General features: G+C 37.7%; 1 pseudogene; it reads left to right on the forward strand.

The window, feature by feature from the left end:
• The first annotated feature begins 17925 nt into the window (after positions 1 to 17925).
• Positions 17926 to 22209, forward strand: LOC100602988 (annotated as a pseudogene).
• The last annotated feature ends 536 nt before the right edge of the window (positions 22210 to 22745 follow it).

Here is a 22745-nt window from a genome sequence, read left to right on the forward strand (position 1 = left end):
CTCCCACCACTGCTACTCCACATGGTACTGGAATTCCTAGTCAGAGCAATCAGGCAACATAAAGATACAAAAGGCATCCAAATAGGAAGAGAGGAAGTCAAATTATCTCTCTTAGCAGATGATATGGTTTTATGCCAACAAAACCTCATAGTCTGTGCCCAGAAGCTCCCAGATCAGATAAATAAAATCAGCAAAGTTTCAAGATACAAAATCAATGTACAAAAATCAGTAGTATTTCTATACGTCAACAGCATTCACAAAGAGAGCCAAATAAAAAACAGAATCCCACTCACAACAGCCATGAAATTATAAAATACCTAGGAATACAACTAATCAGGGAAGTGAAAGATCTCTACAATAAGAATTACAAAACACTGCTAAAAGAAATTGGAGTTAACACAGACTAATGGAAAAATACTCCATGCTCATGGATAGGAAGAATCAATATTGTTAAAATGGCCATACTGCCTAAAGCAATTTACTGATTTTTAAAATTTTTTTATTTTTATAATTTCTTTCTATTATTTATTTATTATTATTATTATTATTTTATTTAAGTTCTAGGGTACATGTGCACAATGTGCAGGTTTGTTACATATGTATACGTGTGTCATGTTGGTGTGCTGCACCCGTTAACGCGTCATTTACATTAGGTATATCTCCTAATGCTATCCCTCCCCCCTCCCACCACCCCACGACAGGCCCCGGTGTGTGATGTTCCCCACCCTGTGTCCAAGTGTTCTCATTGTTCAATTCCCACCTATGAGTGAGAACATGTGGTGTTTGGTTTTCTGTCCTTGCAATAGTTTGCTCAGAATGATGGTTTCCAGCTTCATCCATGTCCCTACAAAGGACATGAACTCATCTTTTTTATGGCTGCATAGTATTCCATGGTGTATATGTGTCACTGATTTAATGCTATTTCTATCAAACTACCAATGACATCTTTCATATAATTAGAAAAAAAAATTCTACAGTTCATACAGAACCAAAAAAAGAATGTAAATAGCCACAGCAATCGTAAGGAAAAAGAGCACAGCCACAGGCATCACACTAGTCAACTCTAAACTGTATTATAAAGCTACGCTAACCAAAACAGCAGGATATTGGTAGAAAAACAGACATAGACCAATGAAACAGGTTAGAGAACCCAGAAGTAAAGCCACACACATACAACCATCTGACATTCAACAAAATTGATAAAAACAAGCAATGAGGAAATGACTCCCTATTTAATAAATGGTGCTGGAATAAGTGGCTAGCCATAGACAGAAGATTTAAATTGGACCCCTTCCAGTTTCAACCCAAGATGGATTAATCTTTTATTTGTCAACTAAAACTAGATTGAAGATTTAATTCAAAAACCTAAAACTATAAAAATCCTAGAAGGAAACCTAGGAAATAACCATTCTGGAACTAGGCCTTGGCAAAGATTTCATGATGCAGATTCCAAAAGCAATTGCAACAAAAACAAAAATTGACAAATGAGACCTAATTTGCATATCAAAAGAAACTATCAACTGAGTAAACAGACAAGCTACAGAATGGGAGAAAATATTTGCAAACTATGCATCCAACAAAAGTCTAATATCCACAATCTCTAAGGAAGATTAACAAGTTAACAAGCAAAAAACAAACAACCCCATTGAAATTGGGCAAAGGACAAGAGTAGGCATTTCTCAAAAGAAGACATACAAGTGGCCAACAAGCATATGAAGAAGTGTCCAACATTGCTAATATTAGAGAAATGCAAATCAAAACCACAATGAGATACCATTATACAACAGTCAAAATGGCTACTATTAAAAAGTCAAAAAATAACAGATGCTGCTAAGGTTGTGAGGAAAGGGAACATTTATGCACTGCTGGTGGGAATGTAAATTACTTCAGCCATTATGGAAAGTAGTTTGGAAATTTCTCCAAAAACTTAAACCAGAACTACTAATTCACTCAGCAATCCCATTACTGGGTATGTACCCAAAGGAATACAAATTGTTCTACCATAAAGACACATGCACACAAATGTTCATCACAGCGCTATCCACAATAACAAAGGCATGGAATCAACCTTGATCCCTGTCAATGGTAGACTGGATAAAGAAAATGTGGTATACATACACCATGGACTATTATGCATCATTAAAAGAAAGAAATAATGCCCTCTGCAGCAACAATGATACAACTGGAAGCCATTATCCTAAGCAAATTAATGCAGAACCGAAAACCAAATACCACATGTCTTCACTTGTAAGTAGAAACTAAACATGGAGTATACACGGACACAAAGGAGGGAGAAAGAAACACTGGGGCCTACTTAAGGGTAGAGATGGGAGTACCTACCTTTCTTGGCCTGGCACAGTGGCTTACGCCTGTAATCCCAGCACTTTGGGAGGCTAAGGTGGGTGGATCACTTGAGGTCAGGAGCTCGAGACCAGCCTGGCCAGCATGGTGAAATCCCATCTCTACTAAAAATACAAAAATTAGTTGGGCGTGGTGATGCATGCCTGTAATCCCAGCTACTCGAGAGGCTGAGGCACGAGAATTGCTTGAACCCAGAGGTTGCAATAAGCCGAGATCATGTCACTGCACTGCAGCCTGGGTGAGAGAGTGAGACTCTGTCTCAAAAACAAACAAAGAAAACTATCTATCTGGTACTATGCTTATTATCTGAGTGATATAAAATCGATGAACCAAACCCCCATGACATGCAATTTACCCATGTAATGAACATGAACATGTACCCATAAAGCAAAAATAAAAGTTGGGAAGAAACAAAAAATAATTAAATAAAAGGTTTTTTAAAAATAAATGCAGTACAAACTGCAAAACTAGAAAAAAAAAGAAATTACCAAATCATTTTCCACAGTGGTTGTACCATTTCATAATTCCCACTAGCAACATAAAAGATTTTCTTCATCCTTGCTAGCAGTTAGTAATATCTTCTTTTTTTAAATTCAGTCATTTTCAGCCAGGCGCGGTGGCTCACACCTGTAATCCCAGCAGTTTGGGAGGCCGAAGCAGGCAGATCACCTGAGGTCAGGAGTTTGAGACCAGCCTGGGCAACATGGTGAAACCCCGTCTCTACTAAAAGTACAAAAATTAGCCGGGCGTTGTGGCAGGTGCCTGTAATCCCAGCTTCAGGAGGCTGAGGCAGGGGAAGCTTGAATCTGGGAGGTGTAGGTTGCAGTGAGCCGAGATTGCGCCACTGCACTCCAGCCTGGGTGACAAGAGCAAGACTCCGTCTCAAAAAAAAAAAAAAATTAATCATTTTAAAATATGTGTTATGCTATCTCACCATGGTTTAATTCTCATTTCTCTAATAGATGAGATGGACAGTACTTTTTCATGTGCTTATTTGTCATGTGTATGTCCACTTAGGGGAAGTGTCTATTGATATTTTTTGCCCATTTACAAAATTTGGTTGTTTGTGTTAAATGAATTCATAAGAGGCATTGTTTTGGACTAAGGTCTGTCCCCAGGTCCCAGAAAAACAGACCAAAACAGAATGGAAACACTGGTGCTAACTGCCACATAATCAAAGTGAACTTGGGTTCATCCTGTGCTCTCGTTCCCTGGGCTCCTTCCTCTGCTCATCTTTTGCTCTGCCATGCCCTGCTCCAAAGAACGGCTTCCATTTCTTTCCCAGTAAGCAGGCCTGGCCTGCTGAGGAGGGCAGCATGCAGCTGTGCTTTGCCTGCTCTCCAAGCATGCCATGGCTCTGACCCACGAGTGCTGACTGACCATGGATTATGTACAGTTCCTATGAATATACAATACCATCTATGGAGTAAGCTCTTATGAAAATGAACATTCAGATAGCTCTTCCTTCTGGATGTTATGGAGGAGTGGCTCTGGTCTGGCCTGGCTGCAAAAAACTTTATAGATACAGGAGCTGGTGTCATAGACGAAGATTATACAGGAAATGTTGGCGTTGTAGTGCTTAATTTTTGTAAAGAAAGGTTTGAAGTCAAAAAAGGTGATCAAATATCACAACTTTTTTGTGAACAGATTTTTTTTTTATACTTTTAAGTTCTAGGGTACATGTGCACAACGTGCAGGTTTGTTACATAGGTATACGTGTGCCATGTTGGTGTGCTGCACCCATCAACTCGTCATTTACGTTAGGTATTTCTCCTAATGCTATCCCTCCCCTAGCCCCCCACCCCGCTACAGGCCCCGGTGTGTGATGTTCCCTGCCCTGTGTCCAAGTGTTCTCATTGTGTGAACAGATTTTTTATCCATAAATAGAAGTTCAAGCTCTGGAAGAAACTGAAAGGCATTCAGGAGGTTTAGGTTCCACTGGAAATAATTAAAATTTATGTCAAGAATAAAAAATGAGAAATCATATCTTTTTCTGAAAAATAAAGAGTTTTTCCTTAAAGTGTTTGGTTGTTTTGTACTTCGGTAAACTTAACAGCTTTACCTTCTAAAACTACTGCATTTTCTTATGATCAAGGAGAGTTCCTCTGTTTGTATCACATAAAAAACTTTCTTGTTTTTCTCCAATTAACAGTTCTATGTAAATCTGCTTTGTGATGACCTAATTCAAACGGTGTCTTTTTAAAAATCAAATGAATATCCATTACTAATACAGAAAAACCTGTATTATTTAACTCAATAAATGATACCCCTTTAGCAATTTATTTTGCTTTAATTGATTTAAATCATTAGCAATGCTCTTTATTCAATAAACTTAGATTCTTACATGGATACAAAATATTGCATAAGCTGAACCAAAAGAAATTAAAAAAAAATGAAAAGGGGAGTTAAAAGTTATTCCTGATTCTTCCCTTCTCTTCACTAGTCTAATAAAAAAAAAGAAACTTCAGATTCTTTATGATGGTAAGAAAAGAGCCCTCAGTTTATTTTTTCATTTTCGTGTTTCTTTTGGTAGATACCCTGTTGACTGGTAGAGGTATGTTCATGAAAATACATGTATCTTGGGGATTTGTTAGTTTGTTCCCCTGAATTTCGTCTGAAAACTAAAAAGTATCTGAGACAGGTTTCAATCAGTTTGGAAGTTTATTTTGCCAATGTTAAAGACATGCCCAGGAGATAGGTCTGTGCCTTTCTTCAAAGATGATTTTGAGGGCTTCAATTTTTAGAGGGTAAAAGCAAGCTGGAGGAGATAGAGGGTGGGCATGGTCACATTACTGAATGCACATGTTGGTAGAGAAATAGGAGCGAGTAGGGGAATAATCAGTTATGCATTCCTCTCTAAGTAAATCAGCACTGTATGTAAGATCAAGTGAATGCAGAGTAACTACCTGTGGATATATTTAACCTTTCATCTGTAGCTATCTGCTTAGGAACAAAAGGAAAGGCAGCTTCTTACATGACTCAGCTTTCAGCCTCATTTTCTTCTTTTGGCATGGTGAATTGGGGTCCCACATTTTTATGTTTCTTTCACATTTCTCCCTCTTTTCTTTTGAAAATCTTTCAGACAAAGCATTTGTATTAGTCCATTTTCACACTGCTATAAGTAACTTCCCGAGACTGGGTAATTTATAAACAAAAAAGGTTTAATTGACTCACAGTTCTGCATAGCTGGAGAGGCCTCAGGAAACTTACATTCATGGTGGAAGGTGAAGGGAAAGCAAGGCACATCTTACATGGTGGCAGGAGAGAAAGAGCACAAGGAGGGAACTGCCAAACACTTTTAAACCATCAGATCTCATGAGACTCACTCAGTATCACGAGAACAGCATAGGGGAAACCACCCCTGTGATCGAATCACCTCCCACCCGGTCCCTTCTTAATCATGTGGGGATTACAATTTGAGATGAGATTTGGGTGGTGACACAGAGTCAAACCATATCAGCATTTCAGAAGAAAATGTGCTTCTGGTTTTGGGTTTTTATCTGATCACTCATGGCTACAATGGCTTATTCCTAGAAAAATAGGTCCCACATTGTTAGGAAAGCTCATCTTTAGCAGGTTGTGAAGACACACACCTTATGAAGGAAAAATAGGGAGAGGAAGAGAGAAAGAAAACAACAAAAAAACAAAATGGAGAACAACCCTGGAAAACTGATATAGGCCATATTACTCTGAAGTCCATATATTAGTAGGTAGGAATGAAATTGGTTTATGTATATAAATAGGTTGCTGTTATTTTCTTCTTAAGTTTAAGTTGTCTAGCTCCAGTTCGCAGGGGATTAAGGAAAACACAGTTTAACTTTTAGTAATTTCAAATCCATAAAAATAGGAAAAAGGGGAAAAAGAAGTAAAAAAATTGAAAACTTTATTTTGGAGATTTATATGCAGGAAAAAATTTAGAATTCAATCCAAATTGCAGAAAATAATAAAAATTGAAAAACATTAAGCAAGACTATAATCTAATAACAGGTACAGTATAGTTTATTTTGTAACATAATTTTTCTCTTCAATTCCTCAATTTTATTAAAGACAAAATCATAGTAGAACCAATTTATTTGTAAATAAATTTTAGTCCTACTACACTTGGCTTGATTATTTGCATAAAGTGCAGCAAGAATAATCATTTGCCATATTCGCTTTCTCTCTTTTTTTAAATTGGCTTTGCTGGAACCTTTTTCATAAGGAATCTAAGATTAGAACTTTTTAAAAGCCTCAAGTCCAGCCAAGGATTTATCTGTGCCTCCAGGTACTTGTGTGAATTAAGTGAATTCCTCTCTTTTTGAGGTCTCAAGAAAACTTGAGGTTCCCAGCCTATCAGAAAGTAACATTCTTTACTTACCACAGGTTAAGATCCTGTAAAGGAAAAGGCATAGGGCCAGTTTTTCCAAGGGGCTTCTATTTGCTCTATAATTCAGCCTTATTTTCTCAAGGCAACCTAAAAAATGTCATGCCAGTCAAAGCCTTGGTAGAATAACTAGTGTCTTCAATTATGCCATGTTATAAAAGAAAATATTCATATTCAACTTATGCAAATAACTATATTGTCATAAATTAAGAATACTCACAAAATAGTTTCCAAAACTTGGAGAAATTAAGTTGAGAGAAAGGAATTAGGTTTTAAATTTTGCTTATAACAGTATACTTTATTCAATTGTTAAACGCTGTAAATAGCTTAAAAGAAGAGAAAGTTTTCTTGACTCTGAAAAACAAACCAAACAGAATCATCAAGTGTTTCCAACAAAAAGTCATAAAAGATTACTTCAATCTTCTGTTAGTTCAATCCATGCAATTGACTTCCATCTGCTTGATATTGGATCACCAATTCTTATGAATACATCAGCTCTCTATGGGAGTCCTGGAAGTTTTTCTCTCTATTCCAATGGCACAATCTCTAAAGTTATCAGAAACCTGTATTTAAAGTACTCCTCAGTGTTCTATAACTGATTATAAACCACTCTGTAAAATAATCAAAGTAAAACAACAATTACAGATGACAAAAGACATAGAACAGCCATGGTTAAAGACAAAACTGACAGGGAAACTGGATTACTTCTGTGGCATACAATAATTTTACTTAATAATCATAAGTAATACTGATAACATATAACAAAACATATCATAATCATAGGAATCTCATACAATTTTGGAACATATGTTAATAACACATTTATACAAATATAATTCAAAGAAGGATAGATACCATATTTGACAATGCTTCCTGTATTATTTTATTATATAAAGTAAGCTGAATATGTCTCTCTTGGACTTCAGAAGACCTAATATCAAAAAACTAATGAGGTCAAAAGGACTCAATTTAGCATTTAATTTTGGAAAGTTTTTCATATATAAAAAGGTTAAAACACTTGATATCACAAGATAGGATTATAGGTCATTGTTTTACAAAGTCATTATTAATTCAGCCAAAGTGATAACTCAAAGATTTCAAAAAGAAGCAAGACCCTTTATTCTTTGGGAGAGGAGACAATTTTCCAAACAGTAAGCCTTTATAAAGACTGCATGAGGCCAATTAAATCTGTCTCTCAAATTTTACAAACAAATCTATTAAATTTTCATCATCTTGACCATAAGATATAATTTTTATAAACCTTTTTATAATCTTTAAAATTTTTTTTAAAGTGGGTTAATGCTCCAAGAAAACCTTGTTAATCTGAGATAGGGGCCCAGATGCTGGGCTTGCATTAGTGTGCCTTTGATATTAATGTTTAATTTATAGAGAAACTCTGAACTAATTTTATCTGTCAAAATCAGCCCTTACAATCTGATGTGCCCACCTCTGCCACAATACTCCCAAGGCCTAGAGGGATTGAATAGTTTTAATTTCTGCCCCTGTGTCTCATGAACGGTTTCTTTTGATTGTCATCTTCTACCAGGCCTGAAGATGAGGCTTTAACTGCTGTCGGTGTTTAAGACTTAGCAGGACTTGGCATCCTTTTTAGTCCCAGGAATCAAAGCCCTGTAACTTAATAGCACTAGGATTTTAAAAGAAATATAGAAACTGGCCAGGCACGGTGGCTCACGCCTGTAATCCCAGCACTTTGGGAGGCTGAGGCAGGCAGATCACAAGGTCAGGAGATTGAGACCATCCTGGCTAACACGGTGAAAGTCCGTCTCTACTAAAAATACAAAAAAAATTAGCCGGGCGTGGTGGCAGGCAACTGTAATCCCAGCTACTTGGGAGGCTGAGGCAGGAGAATCGCTTGAACCCTGGAGTCGGAGGTTGCAGTGAGCCAAGATCGCCACTGCACTCCAGCCTGGCGATAGAACAAGACCCCACCTCAAAAAAAAAAAAAAAGAAAGAAATACAGAAACTTACATGGATGTAATAATCTTAATTTTTTATCTCAGTTTTCCTGAGGAAATCAAAATGTAGTAACAATGACATAGGAATTATTTTGATAAAATGTAAAATTTGTTTGTTAGGCCACTTACCAAAAGTTAAAAAAAAAAAAAAAAAAACCTTCTGCAGTGTGAATGCTTTTCCTATGGGGAGTCCTTTTAGATAACCTGCAAGTCAGAACTAATGAAAATAGTACTTAGAAATAGGTAGAGTGTGTCCTGGGTCATAAGTGAAAATTTTTAGTTTCATAGAATTTAAAGCCAAGAGCACAAAATATTATACTGGAAGAAAACATTTCCTTTAGACCTTTAAAATGAAACACTTTCAGCATCAGGCCACAACAACAGTTAAAACCTGAGGAAAAAGGTTACAGGAGCTGATGAAAAAGTTAAAGGAGACAGTTATTATCTCAGCCCTTTTCAAAGGGGAGAGAAAGCTGAAAACAGTGAGATGCAATAACTGTTGAACTTTTGAGTTAAAAAATTAAAATCCCTGTAATTTTATTAATAATAAATTGATACCTTAAAAATGTTGTTGTGCTAACCAATTCCTTAGTGTTTTAGTGTTTTTTCCTTATCAATACCCAATCTCTAGAAAGACAATTATAAATAATTTCTTTTTAGTTATAGCCAACTTGATCACATAAAGATTCTCTCCTATGAATGCTCTTTTTACAAACTTTATTATGGCTTACAGAAACCGTTTACAACATTCTTGGGCCTCCTGTTGTATCCTAAACAACCCTTTTCTTAAATAACCAGTCATTTTATTTTAGGGCAAAAAAATTTACCATGCAAGATTCACTTTATATAAAATTATTCGCCTTTTAGCCTTTCTTACCAAAATATCTTATCTATAACTTTCTTTACATCTCTCTTATTTACTGGTTCCTTTTACCTTGTTTCAAAAATAACCATTAAATAACATTTAAATTTAGACTAAACTTATTTCCCTTTAAATCAGAACACATTTTTAATGAAAAATGTTTCCCTATAATTTTTTTAAAGAAATTGGAAATGATCCATTTAATGAATATCTATTATTTAACTCAATATAACTTTAGATTCTAAACTATGTGAGAAGTTTATTTGCAAGCATTTGTTTCATTACATTTTCCTAATCAATTAATTAATTGTATTTTTCAATAGTTTAACTAGATTGCTTATGAAAATTGTGATAGTCATCATTTAAAGTTATATCCCTAGTAACCATTTTATAGCATGTGCATTTCGGGTATTTACCTCAGTAAGAATCTTAAAGTTAAAAAAATGGTATATTTTGCCAATATTCAAGATTTAGCTGTTCCCATTAAACTCAACAATATTCAGTGCCTTATTTATAAAAAACTATACAAAAATAATTCTCTTGTGGGCTGCAAGCTTTACAATTCTCTTGTGAAATTTTGACAACTTATAACACCTAACAGAGATTAAATATTAAACTACTAGACCAATGAATCCAACAATAATGTATGTTGACCATTCTGAAGAAATTTCTAATTTTATTTTACCAATAATTTTAAAACCAACTTATTTATTAAGGATTTACTTAAGTAAACTTATAAAAGCATTTGGGCTCCTATTTTTCTGATAAAGTATTTGATTTAAGTGATTTTTTTGTCTGTAAGCCAATTACATATATAAATTAAATTATATAGATTATAAATCAATATATAAAATATATAATTAAATATTTAAAAATTAAATCTAAAGAGCTCTAATGAGCTCTTCTGAAATCAGAAAAAAATCTAATTTCACAGACCCTGAAATTATTTAAGGCCCCTCATGCAGCAGACGGTGGCAAGAAGAAAGAGACTGGCAGAAGTAAATGGAGAAAGCAGAATTCTGTTGACTGAGAATGGTAAAAAACGCTTTTTCTCAAAAAATAATATTCTAGAAGAGAAAGAAAGCATAAAGGCCTTTTCAATATATACATATATATATACACACACACACATATATATATTATATATGTAGGTGTATGTGTATACATATATATTTACCTTTTCAAATTTTTGTTTCTGTTTTTCTCAGAGATCCCTGTTCTGAACATATATACACACACATACACAGAGGCACACACACACATATACATCTTGGATCTTAGCTTTTAATTAAGCTGACATAATTGTGCTCTTAAAAAATTATTTAAATCTCATTACCATATTTTGGCTGGGATAAACTACTGATAGTTCAAATGTAACAAAAATATCAAACCAGAAAGGACTTGATTTAGGAACCAAACCCAGGCTGTCATGTGAAAAAAACAGCAGAATCTTAGCTACTGAACTACAGCCATTGCTCTTTCAATTTGGCTTGGCTACTAAAAGGTGGCCTTGTTATGTAAATAATGCACCTAAGGTAATCAAATTCTTTCTTTTTTTTCAGCTGCATGATTTTAGCCAATTCAGAGACTTTGTTCCCCATAATTTGGAGCTTTCCTTTGGATTTGACCAAGTCCAGTAGAGTTGGCCAAATTCATTGGGAAAAAGACTAAAACAACAAAAACAACAGTAAAAAAAACAACAAACTAAAAAACAGAAAGGCAGTTAAGCAAAACAAAAGATAGCACAGGATTACCGAGTACTCTACTGGTAAGGAGAAATTAAGACCAGCTACTTGCTAATCTTAACTTTTAGCCATTACGGAAAACTTCCAAGACAAAACCCCAATTCAGCTACTTACCTAGGAATGGGGCCCAGGCTGAAGACTTGTTTGTACATTTCTCAGCCCTGCTCTGTATGTAAAGCCAACATGTTATGTTCAGCTCATTGGAGCACCTATTCTATTTAAATAGAATGAGAAGTTGTTCACTATAGAATTGCAAATGAAAGCTAATTCGATTTTTGAACCAAATTTGGTGTAATTTTGTCTTTCGACACGTTTTCTCATTTCTGAAACTTTAGGGCTCTTTATATATTCTGCATAAAAGACTGTTGTTTGGCATACAATTTGCATATATTTGTGTAACTCCACATTTGACTTTTTATTCTCTGATCCATGTATTTTCCAAAGTAAAAGTTTTAATTTTGAGGAATTCAATTTATCACTTTTTCCTTTATGAATCATGCTTTTGGTGTCATGTTTAAGACCTCTTTGCCTGATTTCAGGTCATCAGTATTTCCTCCTATATTTTCTTTAAAAGCATCATAGTTTTTTGTATAACATTTGAATCTATGATCCACTGTGAGTTAATTTTTGTCTAAAGTGTGAAATTTTGGTGTTTTTTTGTTAATAACATATGGATATTCAATTGTTCCAATACCACTGATTGAAAAGCCTAACATTTTTCTAATGAATTGTCTTTACTCCTTTCTAAAAATCTCCATTGGCCATATTTGTGTGGGTCTATTCAAGGACTCTCCATTCTATTCCATTAATCTATATGTGTATCCACTAGCCAATTCCATACTGTTTTGATTACTGTAGGCTTATGCTACATCTTAAAATTGAGCAGTATGATTCCACCATGATTTTCTGTTTTTTTTTTCAAAATTGTTTTAACTATTCCAGATCCTTTGCCTTTCCTTACACTTTTCAAGTCAGCTTGTCTACATGTACAAAAATTCCTGCTAGTAGTTTGACAGCATTGACTTTGAATCTACAGATAGCTTTGGTATAGGTCACACATCTCCACTGAGTCTTGCAGTCCATGAAGATAATATGTTCATATGTTGACTTGGACCTCTTTGAATTGTCTTCATTAGCATTTTGTCATTTCTCCACACAGATAGGGACTTATTTTATTAGTTATATAGCAAAGCATTTTATTTTTTAATCTATTAAAACTGATATTTTAAAATATGTTTTCCAATTTTTATTGTCCATTCTTTTTTCCAGTTCAGCCTATAAGAAACTTGAAGTGTCTCTTCCATTGACACAAACAAGTAAAAAGCTGAATAAATTGAAAAAAAAAAAAACTTTTCTCAGATTTGCTTAGAGAACTGAGACCACAGGGCAAACTACCAGACCAAAGCCAAAGAAACAGCCAAAATACAGTCACACCTTGGAGATAAGAAGTCCAGGAGCTGAATACCCAAGAACAACTATCAAGATGGGAAAACCTCATCTCTACAAGATGAATGGCTGGAGGCTCAGTATTGGCAAGTTTGAGAGCTGTTGGGGGAACTGTGTTAAGGGGACTACCACCGTTTCCAATGTCTTTTCTCTAGGAGCCCTGTCAGGTTTTCTCAGTGAAGACCAGGGAAAAATCTCTTCCTACTTCCTGTAAGGAGTTTGAAAAGAATTAATTAGAAAATATGCCCAGAGTGTTCTGTTCTTCTTACCAAGAGAAACTATTTTTCCAGAGTCTAACTTGCTGGGTTTTTTCTAGACTTTAACCAATCTGTGGGAAGGGAAATACCCAATTACAACACCATCCAGCCTTTTGTGTCTTCAAGGGGAAAACAAAACTGAGAAGCTCCAGTGAAAGCTACAGCCCAGGCACACTGATTCAAGCCTGACACCTAGTCATAGGAGGACAGAACATATTCCCTCCCTCCACAGCTCACTGCCACATCAATAGGGGAATGAAACTGAAAGAACAGTATATGTCAGACCATAATGAACAAGTATCCAAGGAAAACCAAATGCAACCAAGGAGGAAAAATGAAGGACACAAAAGGGAGGTTTAGCTTCTGACACCTACAGCTGCAGCAAACAGTAAACACAGCCAGATGAACACAAAGCCTTGCACTAAATGCCTACTTAACTCCATTCTTTTTGTCTATTCCGTTACATCAAGTTTGCAACAAAAAATTTCAAACCATAATACACAAGAAACGCAGTGTGAAGAGAAAGAGCAGTCATTAGAAACAGACTCATATATGGTAGAGATATTGGAATGATCTGACTGGGAATTTGAAACAACTGTGAGGAATGTGCTGAGGGCTATAAGGAAACAGAAGATAATGTGCAAGAACAGATAAGTAATATCAGCAAAAGGATGGAAACTGTAAGAGTCAAAAGGAAATGCTAAAAATGAAAAATATCACAGCTAGAATGAAGAATGACTTTGATGAGCTGAACAGTAGAATGGACAGAGCAAAGGACACACTCAGTGAATCTGAAGAAATGGCAAGAGCAACCTCCCACTTGTATTGCCATCACATGGAAATATTATTATTGTATATTGAGCTTCTATCTTGTGAGCTTGCTGCATTCACTTATTTGAGAAGTTTTTGTGCAGTTTCCTTGGGATTTTCTGCATAGACAGGCATGTCTTCCAAGGTTAGAAACAATGTTGTATAATATGTTCCATTCTGGGTCCCTCATTTATATTTCTTGTTTGATTTCACTGGTAAGAATCCTACTACAATGCTAAATAGGAGTAGTGAGAGGGGAAACCCTTTTCTTGTTTCTGTTCTTAGGAGAAGGCAATCAGTCTTTCACTGCAAACTTTGATATTTGCTCTAGGTTTTTTGGTATATGTGCTCTGTCAGGTAAGTTTCTTTCTACTTCCAGTTTTCTGAGACTTTTGATTATGAATATGTTGTATTTTCTCAAATGTTCTTCTCTGCTTCAGTTCAGACCATCATAAATTTCATTAGTCTGTTGACATGGTAAATTATATTGATTAATTATCAGATATGAACCAACCTTGCATTTCCCAGATAAATCCCACTTTTTAGATGTCGCTGTACTCTATTAAAAAAGGTTTTGATGGAGATTTTTGCATCCATGTTTATAAAACATATTGGTCTCTAATGTTTTCTTTTGTATTTCCTTTTTTTGTTTGTTTGTTTGTTTGTTTGTTTGTATTGCTGGCCTGGTAATATCACAGTAATGTTAACCTGATAAAAAGATTCAGGAAGCATTCCATTCTCTTTTATTTTCTGTATGAGAGTGTCCACATGAGTGTGACTTTTTCTTTAAATGTTTGTAAGATATCTCCAGTGAACATATCTGGGTCTATGTAGTTAATTCCCAGAAAGATTTTTTACTATGAAATCAATTATTTTATTGGCTAGACTCCTACTCAGGTAATCCATTTCAGCTAAGGTGAGTTCTGGCAGTTTCTGAGTTTGGGGGAAATCCATTTAATTTCATTATCAATTCCATCTCAGTTCTTGAATTTTTCTGCATATATTTGTTTTCAGTATTTCATTTTTTATCTTTCTAATGTCTGCAGGTTCTGTAATGATAGCTCTTGTTTCCTTCCTGATTTTAATAATTTGTGTCCTCTCTCTTTTTAATTTGTCTGGCTGACTAGAGTCCCATCCATTCTCTTGATCTTTTCAAAGGACTAGATTTTGGTTTCTCAATTTTTTTTCCTATTTTTTTCTCTTTTCAAAGTCAATTATTTCTATTGACTTTCTACTTCTTTCTGCTTGCTTTGAATTAATTTGTTTTCCTTTTTTTCTAGTTAGTGAAAGTAGAAGCTTATCTATTTGAGACCTTTCTATTACCTTAATCTAAGCTTTAACTGCTATAATTCTGTCTCTAAACACTGCTTTAGCTGCATCTCACAAGTTGTGATATGTTGCCTTTTCATTTTAACTTAGTTTTACGGATTTTTTATTTGTCAAGACTCAGTGTGATCCTTGAATTATTAACAATTGTATTGTTTAGTTTCCAAGTTGTTTGAGATTTTCCTGTTGTATTAATGTTATTGTTTGATTTCTAATTTGATGCCATGAAAGGTCAGAGACCATACTCTTGGTTATTTCAATTTTTAAAAATCTGTTGCATGTTCCATGACTCAGAAGATGATGTAGCTTGGTGAGCGTTGCACGTGTGCCGGAAAAAAATGTATTATATATTCTGCTTTTGCTGCTGCCCTGATATTTGAATCCATAGTGTGTGTGAGTCATCTTATGCCTAGGCTGAGAAATGGGTGATGACCTTTCTCTCATTTAATTCTCTAGTCCTAGATTAATAGAAAGATTCCTACATGGGCATCTTGGGTTGATGCAGGAAATTCTACCAAATTTAATGTGTTGTCTTTCTTACATTTACTATTGTATTAGTCCGTTCTTGCATTGTTATAAAGAGCTACCTGAGACTGGGTAATTTATTCTTTTAAAATAGTTTTAATTGACTCAGTTCCATAGGCTGTACAAGAAGCATGGCTGGGGAGGACATGTATGGTGGAAGGCGAAGGGGAAGCAGGCATGTCTTACATGGTCAGAGAAGTAGGAAGAGCAGGAGGAGGTGCCATACACTTTCAAACAACCAGACCTCGTGAGAGCTCACTCACTATCATGAGAACAGCAAGGGGCAAATCTGCCTCCATGAACCAGTCATCTCCCACCAGGTCCCCCGTCCAACACTGGAGAATCACAATTTGACATGAGATTTGGGTGGGGACACAAATTCAAGCCATATCAACTATTCTCAGTGATCTTCACCATGCCCACTAGGTCCCAGGGAACTCCCTCTTACTTTCTCACTAGGAGGTGGCTCTTTTGACTACTCATACTGCTGTGCATTTCCCTTTAAAGGGCCTGGCTAGGAGGCCAGGAAGTAGGAAGATAGAGAAAAATAACAATAGGAATTCCTCTGACACTTGTTTTTCCTCCAGCTTCTTTCAATATTATTTTTCTCTTTTATTTTCTACAGTTTGTATATGATTTGTATAGATGCATACTTTTTAGTATTTATCCTACTTGGTGTTTTATGAGATTCCTAGACCTGTGAATACATGTCTGTCATTAATTTGGGGGCATTCTCAGCCATTACCAGTTCAAATATTTCTCCTGTTCCTTTCTTTCTTTTCCTTCTTGTATTCCAATTATACATAGTTATGCCTTGTATAGTTGTCACACAGTTCTTGAATATTCTGTTCTGTCTTTTTCCTTTCTTTTCTCTCTTTGCACTTCAGGTTTGAAAGCTTATGTTGGCATTTCATCAGGCTTTTGCTTATTTTCTCAGCCATGTCCTGTCTCTTGATGAGCCAGTCAAAGGCATTATTCATTTTTGTTACAGTAGGGGTTTCTTTCTTTCTTTTTTTAATAAAACTTTTTTGTTGTGGTAAAACATACATAACATGAAATTGACCTTCCCAACCAGTTTTTGTTTACAGGGCAGTGATATTTAAGTACATTCATATTATTATGCAACCATCAAAACCACTCATCTCAAGAACTGTTATCCTCTGGCACAACAAACACTAACCCATTAAACAGAAGCTCCCTTTCCCTTTTCCCATATCCCATAGCAACTACCTTTCTAGTTTCTGTCTCTATGAATTTGACCACTCTAAGTATCTTGTGTAAGTGGAATCATACGGTGTGTCTTTTTGCGACTGATTTATTTCATTCATCATAATATCTTGAAGGTTCATGCATGTTGTAATGTATGCTAGAATGTCCTTCCTTTGTAAGGCTGAGTAAGTTTCCATTGTATGCATATACCACATTTTGCTTCTGTATTCATTTAGCAATGGACACTTGGGTTGCTTCTACATTTTAGCTATTGTGAGTAATGATACTATATTTTTTGGTACACAAAAATCTAAGTCTGTGCATTCATTTATTTTGGATACATACTCAGAAATTAAATTGTTGAATTATATGGTAATTCTACTTTGAATTTTTTTGAGAAATCACATAGGGTTATGCACAACAGTTGTATCATTTTACATTCCAGAAGACACAAATGTTCTAATATCACCATATCTTTGCCAACACATGTTATTTCCTGGCTTGCTGTTTCATTTTTTTAAAAAATTGTAGCCATCTTAGTGAGTGTGGGATCCTATCTCACTATGATTTTGAGTTGTATTTCCCTAACAATTGGTTTCATTAAGTATCTTTTCATATGCCCACTGCCCACTTGCATAGCATTTAAGCAGAAATTTCTAATCAAATACTTTCCCCAGTTTTGAATTGGTTTGACCTCACAGATTCCAGCCTACCCTCCTGACATCACTGGGGAGCTGAGGTGTGCTTGCAGTCTGCAGCCTGAGGACCCTTTGATTTCTCTTCCAGGAGCTCCAGAAATCAGGCAGTGAGGACTTGGTCTGAGGCAGTGTCCTCAGGTCACAGAGCAGAGGCCCGGACAGTGCCATCAGTCAAGGTGAGGTGTTCACCCTGAATGTGCACCAAGAGCCCCACATGTGCTAGAACAGAGGGGACCCTACAGTGCCTGTCCTCACCTTCCCTACTGTCAGTCCTAGAGCCTTGGCCTCTGCTATCTGGTAGCACTCTGAAGAGCCCTCTCACTTCCTTCTTCAGGTTCTCAGGGGACATGATTAGCAGGAGGACAAGAACCCCAGGAGGCCCCGGAGCATCACAGAAGGAGAAGACCTGTAAGTCGGCCTTTGTTAGAGCCCTCAGGATGTGGTTTTCAGCTGAGAAGGCTCACAAGCTCCCTCTCTCTACCAGGCCTGTAAGTCCCCAGCGACCAGCTTCTGCCCTTACTCCTGCCTGCTGCCCTGACCTGAGTCATCATGCCTCGTGGGCAGAGGAGGTAGCACTGCAAGCCTGAGGAAGGCCTTCAGGCCCAAGGAGAGACACCTGGCTTGGTGGATAAGCAGGTTCCCTTGGCTAAGTTATAGGAGGTCACCTCCTGCTTCTCTACTCTGATAGCAGGCCCTGGATGAGGTGCCTGCTGCTCAGTCACTGAGTCCTCCCCAGAGTCCTCAGTGTAGCTCTTCCACCCCTACTACCATCAACTACACTTTATGGAGCAAACCTGATGAGGACTCCAGCAGCCAAGAAGAGAAGGGGCCAAGCACTTCACCAAACCCAGCAGACATGGAATCCTTGTTCTGAGAAGCACTTTATGAGAAATGGCTGAGTTGGTTCATTCCCTGCTCCACAAGTATCAAGTCAAGGAGCTGGTCACAAAGGCAGAAATGCTGGAGAGTGTCATGAAGAATTACAACCACTATTTTCCTGTGATCTTCAGCAAAGCCTCAGAGTGCATGCAGCTGGTCTTTGGCATTGACATGAGGGAAGTGGGCCCCACTGGCCACTCCTACATCCTTGTCACCTGCCTGAGCCTCTCCTATGATGGCCTGCTGGGTGATAATCAGAGCATGCCCAAGACGGGCCTCTTGATAATAGTCCTGGGCATGATCTTAATGGGGGGAAACTGTGCCCCTGAACAGGCAATCTGGGAAGCATTGAGTGTGATGGAGGTGTATATTGGGTGGGAGCACAATATCTATGGAGAGCCCAGGAAGCTGCTCACCCAAGATTGGGTGCAGGAGAACTACCTGGAGTACTGCCAGGTGCCCCACAGTGATCCTGCACACTATTAGTTCTTGTGGGGTCCAAGATCCCTTGCTGAAACCAGCTATGTGAAAGTCCTGGAGTATGTTGTCAAGGTCAGTGTTACAGATTAAACTTCTGCCCCATCCCTGCATGAAGAGGCTTTGACAGAGGAAGAAGGAGTCTGAGCAGGAATTGCAACCAGAGCCATTGGGGCAGGTTGGGGGAGGGCTTGGGCCACATCCACCAACTTCTCTGTCCTTGTGACATGAGGCTCATTCTTCACGCTGTGTTTGAAGAGAGCAGTCACCATTCTCAGTGGCGGAGGGCATATTGGGTGTAAGGGAACACAGTGTGTATCATCTCTGGGTTCCTGTTCTATTTGGTGATGTGGAGATTTATCTTTGTTTCCTTTTGAAATTGTTCAAATGTCACTTTTAATGGTTGGTGTAATGAACTTCAACATTTATTTTATGTATGACAGTAGGCAGAATTATTGCTTTTTACATAGTTTAGGAGTAAGAGACTTGCTTTTCATTTATATTGGGAAACCCATGTTAGCTCTTTAATTTGGACAATATAACATAGCAGGGATTAAGTATTTTTTTAGAAATGTGAAAGAACATAGCAGTAAAATAGGTAAGATAAAGAAATTAAACAATAGTTATTTCTGCCTTGTACCTCTTATTCTACCCTGTATAGTTAATGTGTGTGTGTGTGTGTGTGTGTGTACCTGGATTTACTTGACTTCTTTGAGAATGTAATAGAATTAAATATGAATAAATAAGTCCCCCTGCTCACTGGCTCATTTATTCATGAAACATTCATTGAGCATCTGATACGGTTTGGCTGTGTCCTCACTCAAATTTCATCTTGAATTGTAGCTCCCACAATTCCCACGTGTTGTGGGAAGGACTTGGTGGGAGGTAATTGAATCATGTGGGCAGGTCTTTCCTGTGCTATTCTCATGATAGTGAATAAGTGTCAGGAGATCTGATGATTTTATAAAAAGGAGTTTCCCTGCACAAGCTTTCTTCTCTTGTCTGCTGCCATGTGAGACGTGCCTTTCACCTTCTGCCATGATTGTGAGGCCTCCCCAGCCACATAGAACTGTGAGTCCATTAAACCTGTTTCTTTTGTAAATTGCCCAGTCTCGGGTATGTCTTTATCAGCAGTGTGAAAATGGACTAATACAGTATCTCTACTTGGAAGGCCCTGGGTTAGTAGTGGAGATGCTAAGGTAAGCTAGACCCACCCCTAACCTTAGGGTTGTAGAGTCTAGGATCTGCAGTCATATAACTAAGGTGAACAGATATCCTCTAACATCTACAGGAAAAATAAGAGAGGGGTGAGGGTGTGGGGCAACAGGTGAGAGTGGTGGACTGTGCATGCCCTGAGCCAAGGCCTTTTGGGCTTTGGGAAACTGCAGTAGCTTTTGGGCGAGCTGATTCTAATGAAACTGGGTGGTGCCAGAGCCAGATTCTCAGAGAATGAGAGAAAAGCTTGGAAGGGAAACCTGCTCAGCAGTTCCTTTTGGATGGTGGATAAAACAGAGAGGCATCTCCTGCTGGGGCAGGAATGGAAAGTGTGCTGCACTCTCATGCCAGCGCAAATGAACACAGCACAAGAGCTTGGTGATTGATACCCATTATCTGCAAAGGTTTCCTGAGAGATAAGGCTAAATCTTCTAGGAAGTGAGGCCCAGAAACCACTTTTTTTTTTTTTTTTTTGCCTGACTGGGAGAATGAGAGCTGCTGCTAATTAGGTCATTTCATGTGTCATTTGGCCAATTATAAGCAAGGCCTAGATTTTGGGTGGTGATGAAATGAATGAAAATATGGTTCAGATGGGAAAGCAGCTGGGAGAGAGAGGAGTTGGTCCTTTCCTCAAATTCTAGGAGCTTTGAACTACATCTGGCTGTGGAATTCTCCAGCCCACCCAAATTTTGAAGTACATTTTCTAAGAGGCAGTACTTACTGAATTTAATTTTTTTTTTTTTTTTTTTTGAGACGGAGTCTCGCTCTGTCGCCCAGGCTGGAGTGCAGTGGCGCAATCTCGGCTCACTGCAAGCTCCGCCTCCCGGGTTCACGCCATTCTCCTGCCTCAGCCTCTCCAAGTAGCTGGGACTACAGGTGCCCGCCACCACGCCCGGCTAATTTTTTTGTATTTTTAGTAGAGACGGGGTTTCACCGTGGTCTCGATCTCCTGACCTCGTGATTCGCCCGCCTCGGCCTCCCAAAGTGCTGGGATTACAAGCGTGAGCCACTGCGCCCGGCCCTTACTGAATTTTATTGATGAAACTTCTTTTTTTGACTAATTATTCCATGTCCTATTGAGCTGTATATTCTCTGATAAATCCTGGAGAACAACAACAATAACAACAAAATCCCATTGTGGTAGGGTCTGGGGTCAAATAATATTAGAAATAACAGCCATCTACCAAAAAAAAAATCTAAAAGACAAAACAGGAAAAGCCCTGGGGAAGATTAAAGATTGTGTTACACTGGTAATTGTATATTGGGTGGGGGAAGCGGCAGGGAAATTAAGGAGATCTATAGCCTGCATAGATGGCAGGTTACAGGATAGATAGGAGGAAAGATTTTCAAAATCCACCCCACATCTTGCACAATCTGACCCAGTGCCTGAAATCACAATGCCATCAGCCCTGGGGTAACATCAGGACACCAGGAAATAATGGGTTTATTGAGAAGCTATGGCTCCAGGGTTTTGTCAATCATCACCTGAAACGAACTTAGTGGGAGAGGACTGGCCTTCCAAAAATTATTATTTTAATTGAATATACTGGCCATTCCTATGTCCTTGTCACTGCCTGGGTTTCTGGTGCAATGGCCTGCTGGGTGATGATCAGAGCATGCCCAAGATCAGTCTCCTTTTAATTGTCCTGGGCATGATTTTCATGGAGGACAACTGTCCCCTGGGGAGGCAATCTGGGAAGAGTTGGGTGTGATGGAGGTGTATGTTAGGAGGGATCACAGTATCTATGGGGAGACCAGGAAGCTGCTCACTCAAGATTGGGTGCAGGAAAAACTACGTGGAGTACCGGCAGGTTCCCAGCAGTGATCCTGAGTGCTACCAGCTCCTGTGGGGTCCAAGGTACCATGCTGAAACTGCCTATATGAAAGTCCTGGAACATGTGGTAAAGATCAATGCAAGAGATCACATTTCCTACCCATCCCTATATAAAGGAGCTTTGATAGAGGAGGAGGGCGTCATCAGGAGTCGAAGCCAGGGCCAGTGTCAGGGTAGGGGTTTGTGCACCAGTGCACATCCCAGGGCCACATCCAGCAGCTTGTGACATGAGGCCCATTCTTCACTCTGTGTTTGAAGAGCACAGGCAGCCTCAGCTGTCAGCACAGTATTGGAGTGCCACAGTGGGTGCAAATAACACACTGTGTTTACTATCTGTGTATTCCTGTTCTATTAGGTGGCTTGGAGATTTATCTTTGTTTTCTTTTGGAATTGTTCAAATATTCCATTTAATAAATTTCAGCATCCACATTTATGAATGACAGTAGTCAAACATATTACTGTTTATGTGCTTTAGGAGTTTAAGAGTCTTTATTTTTATTTGAATTGAGAAATTCCTGTTATTTTGTGAACTGAGACAAGATAAGCTAGCAGAGGAATAAGTATTTGAAAATGTGGAGGCACTCAGCAGTATAACAGATGAGATAAACAAATAAATTAAATGATAGTTAATAATTACTTTTTCTTATACCTCTTAGTCTACCCCGTAAAATTTAAAAATATACATGTATACCTGAATTTGCTTGGCTTATTTGGAATGTGGGATAAATTAAATCTGCATAAATAATTCTCCCTGTTCACTGG

The sequence above is a fragment of the Nomascus leucogenys genome, chromosome X (assembly GCF_006542625.1).
Source record: "Nomascus leucogenys isolate Asia chromosome X, Asia_NLE_v1, whole genome shotgun sequence".
In the NCBI taxonomy this organism is placed as follows: domain Eukaryota; kingdom Metazoa; phylum Chordata; class Mammalia; order Primates; family Hylobatidae; genus Nomascus; species Nomascus leucogenys.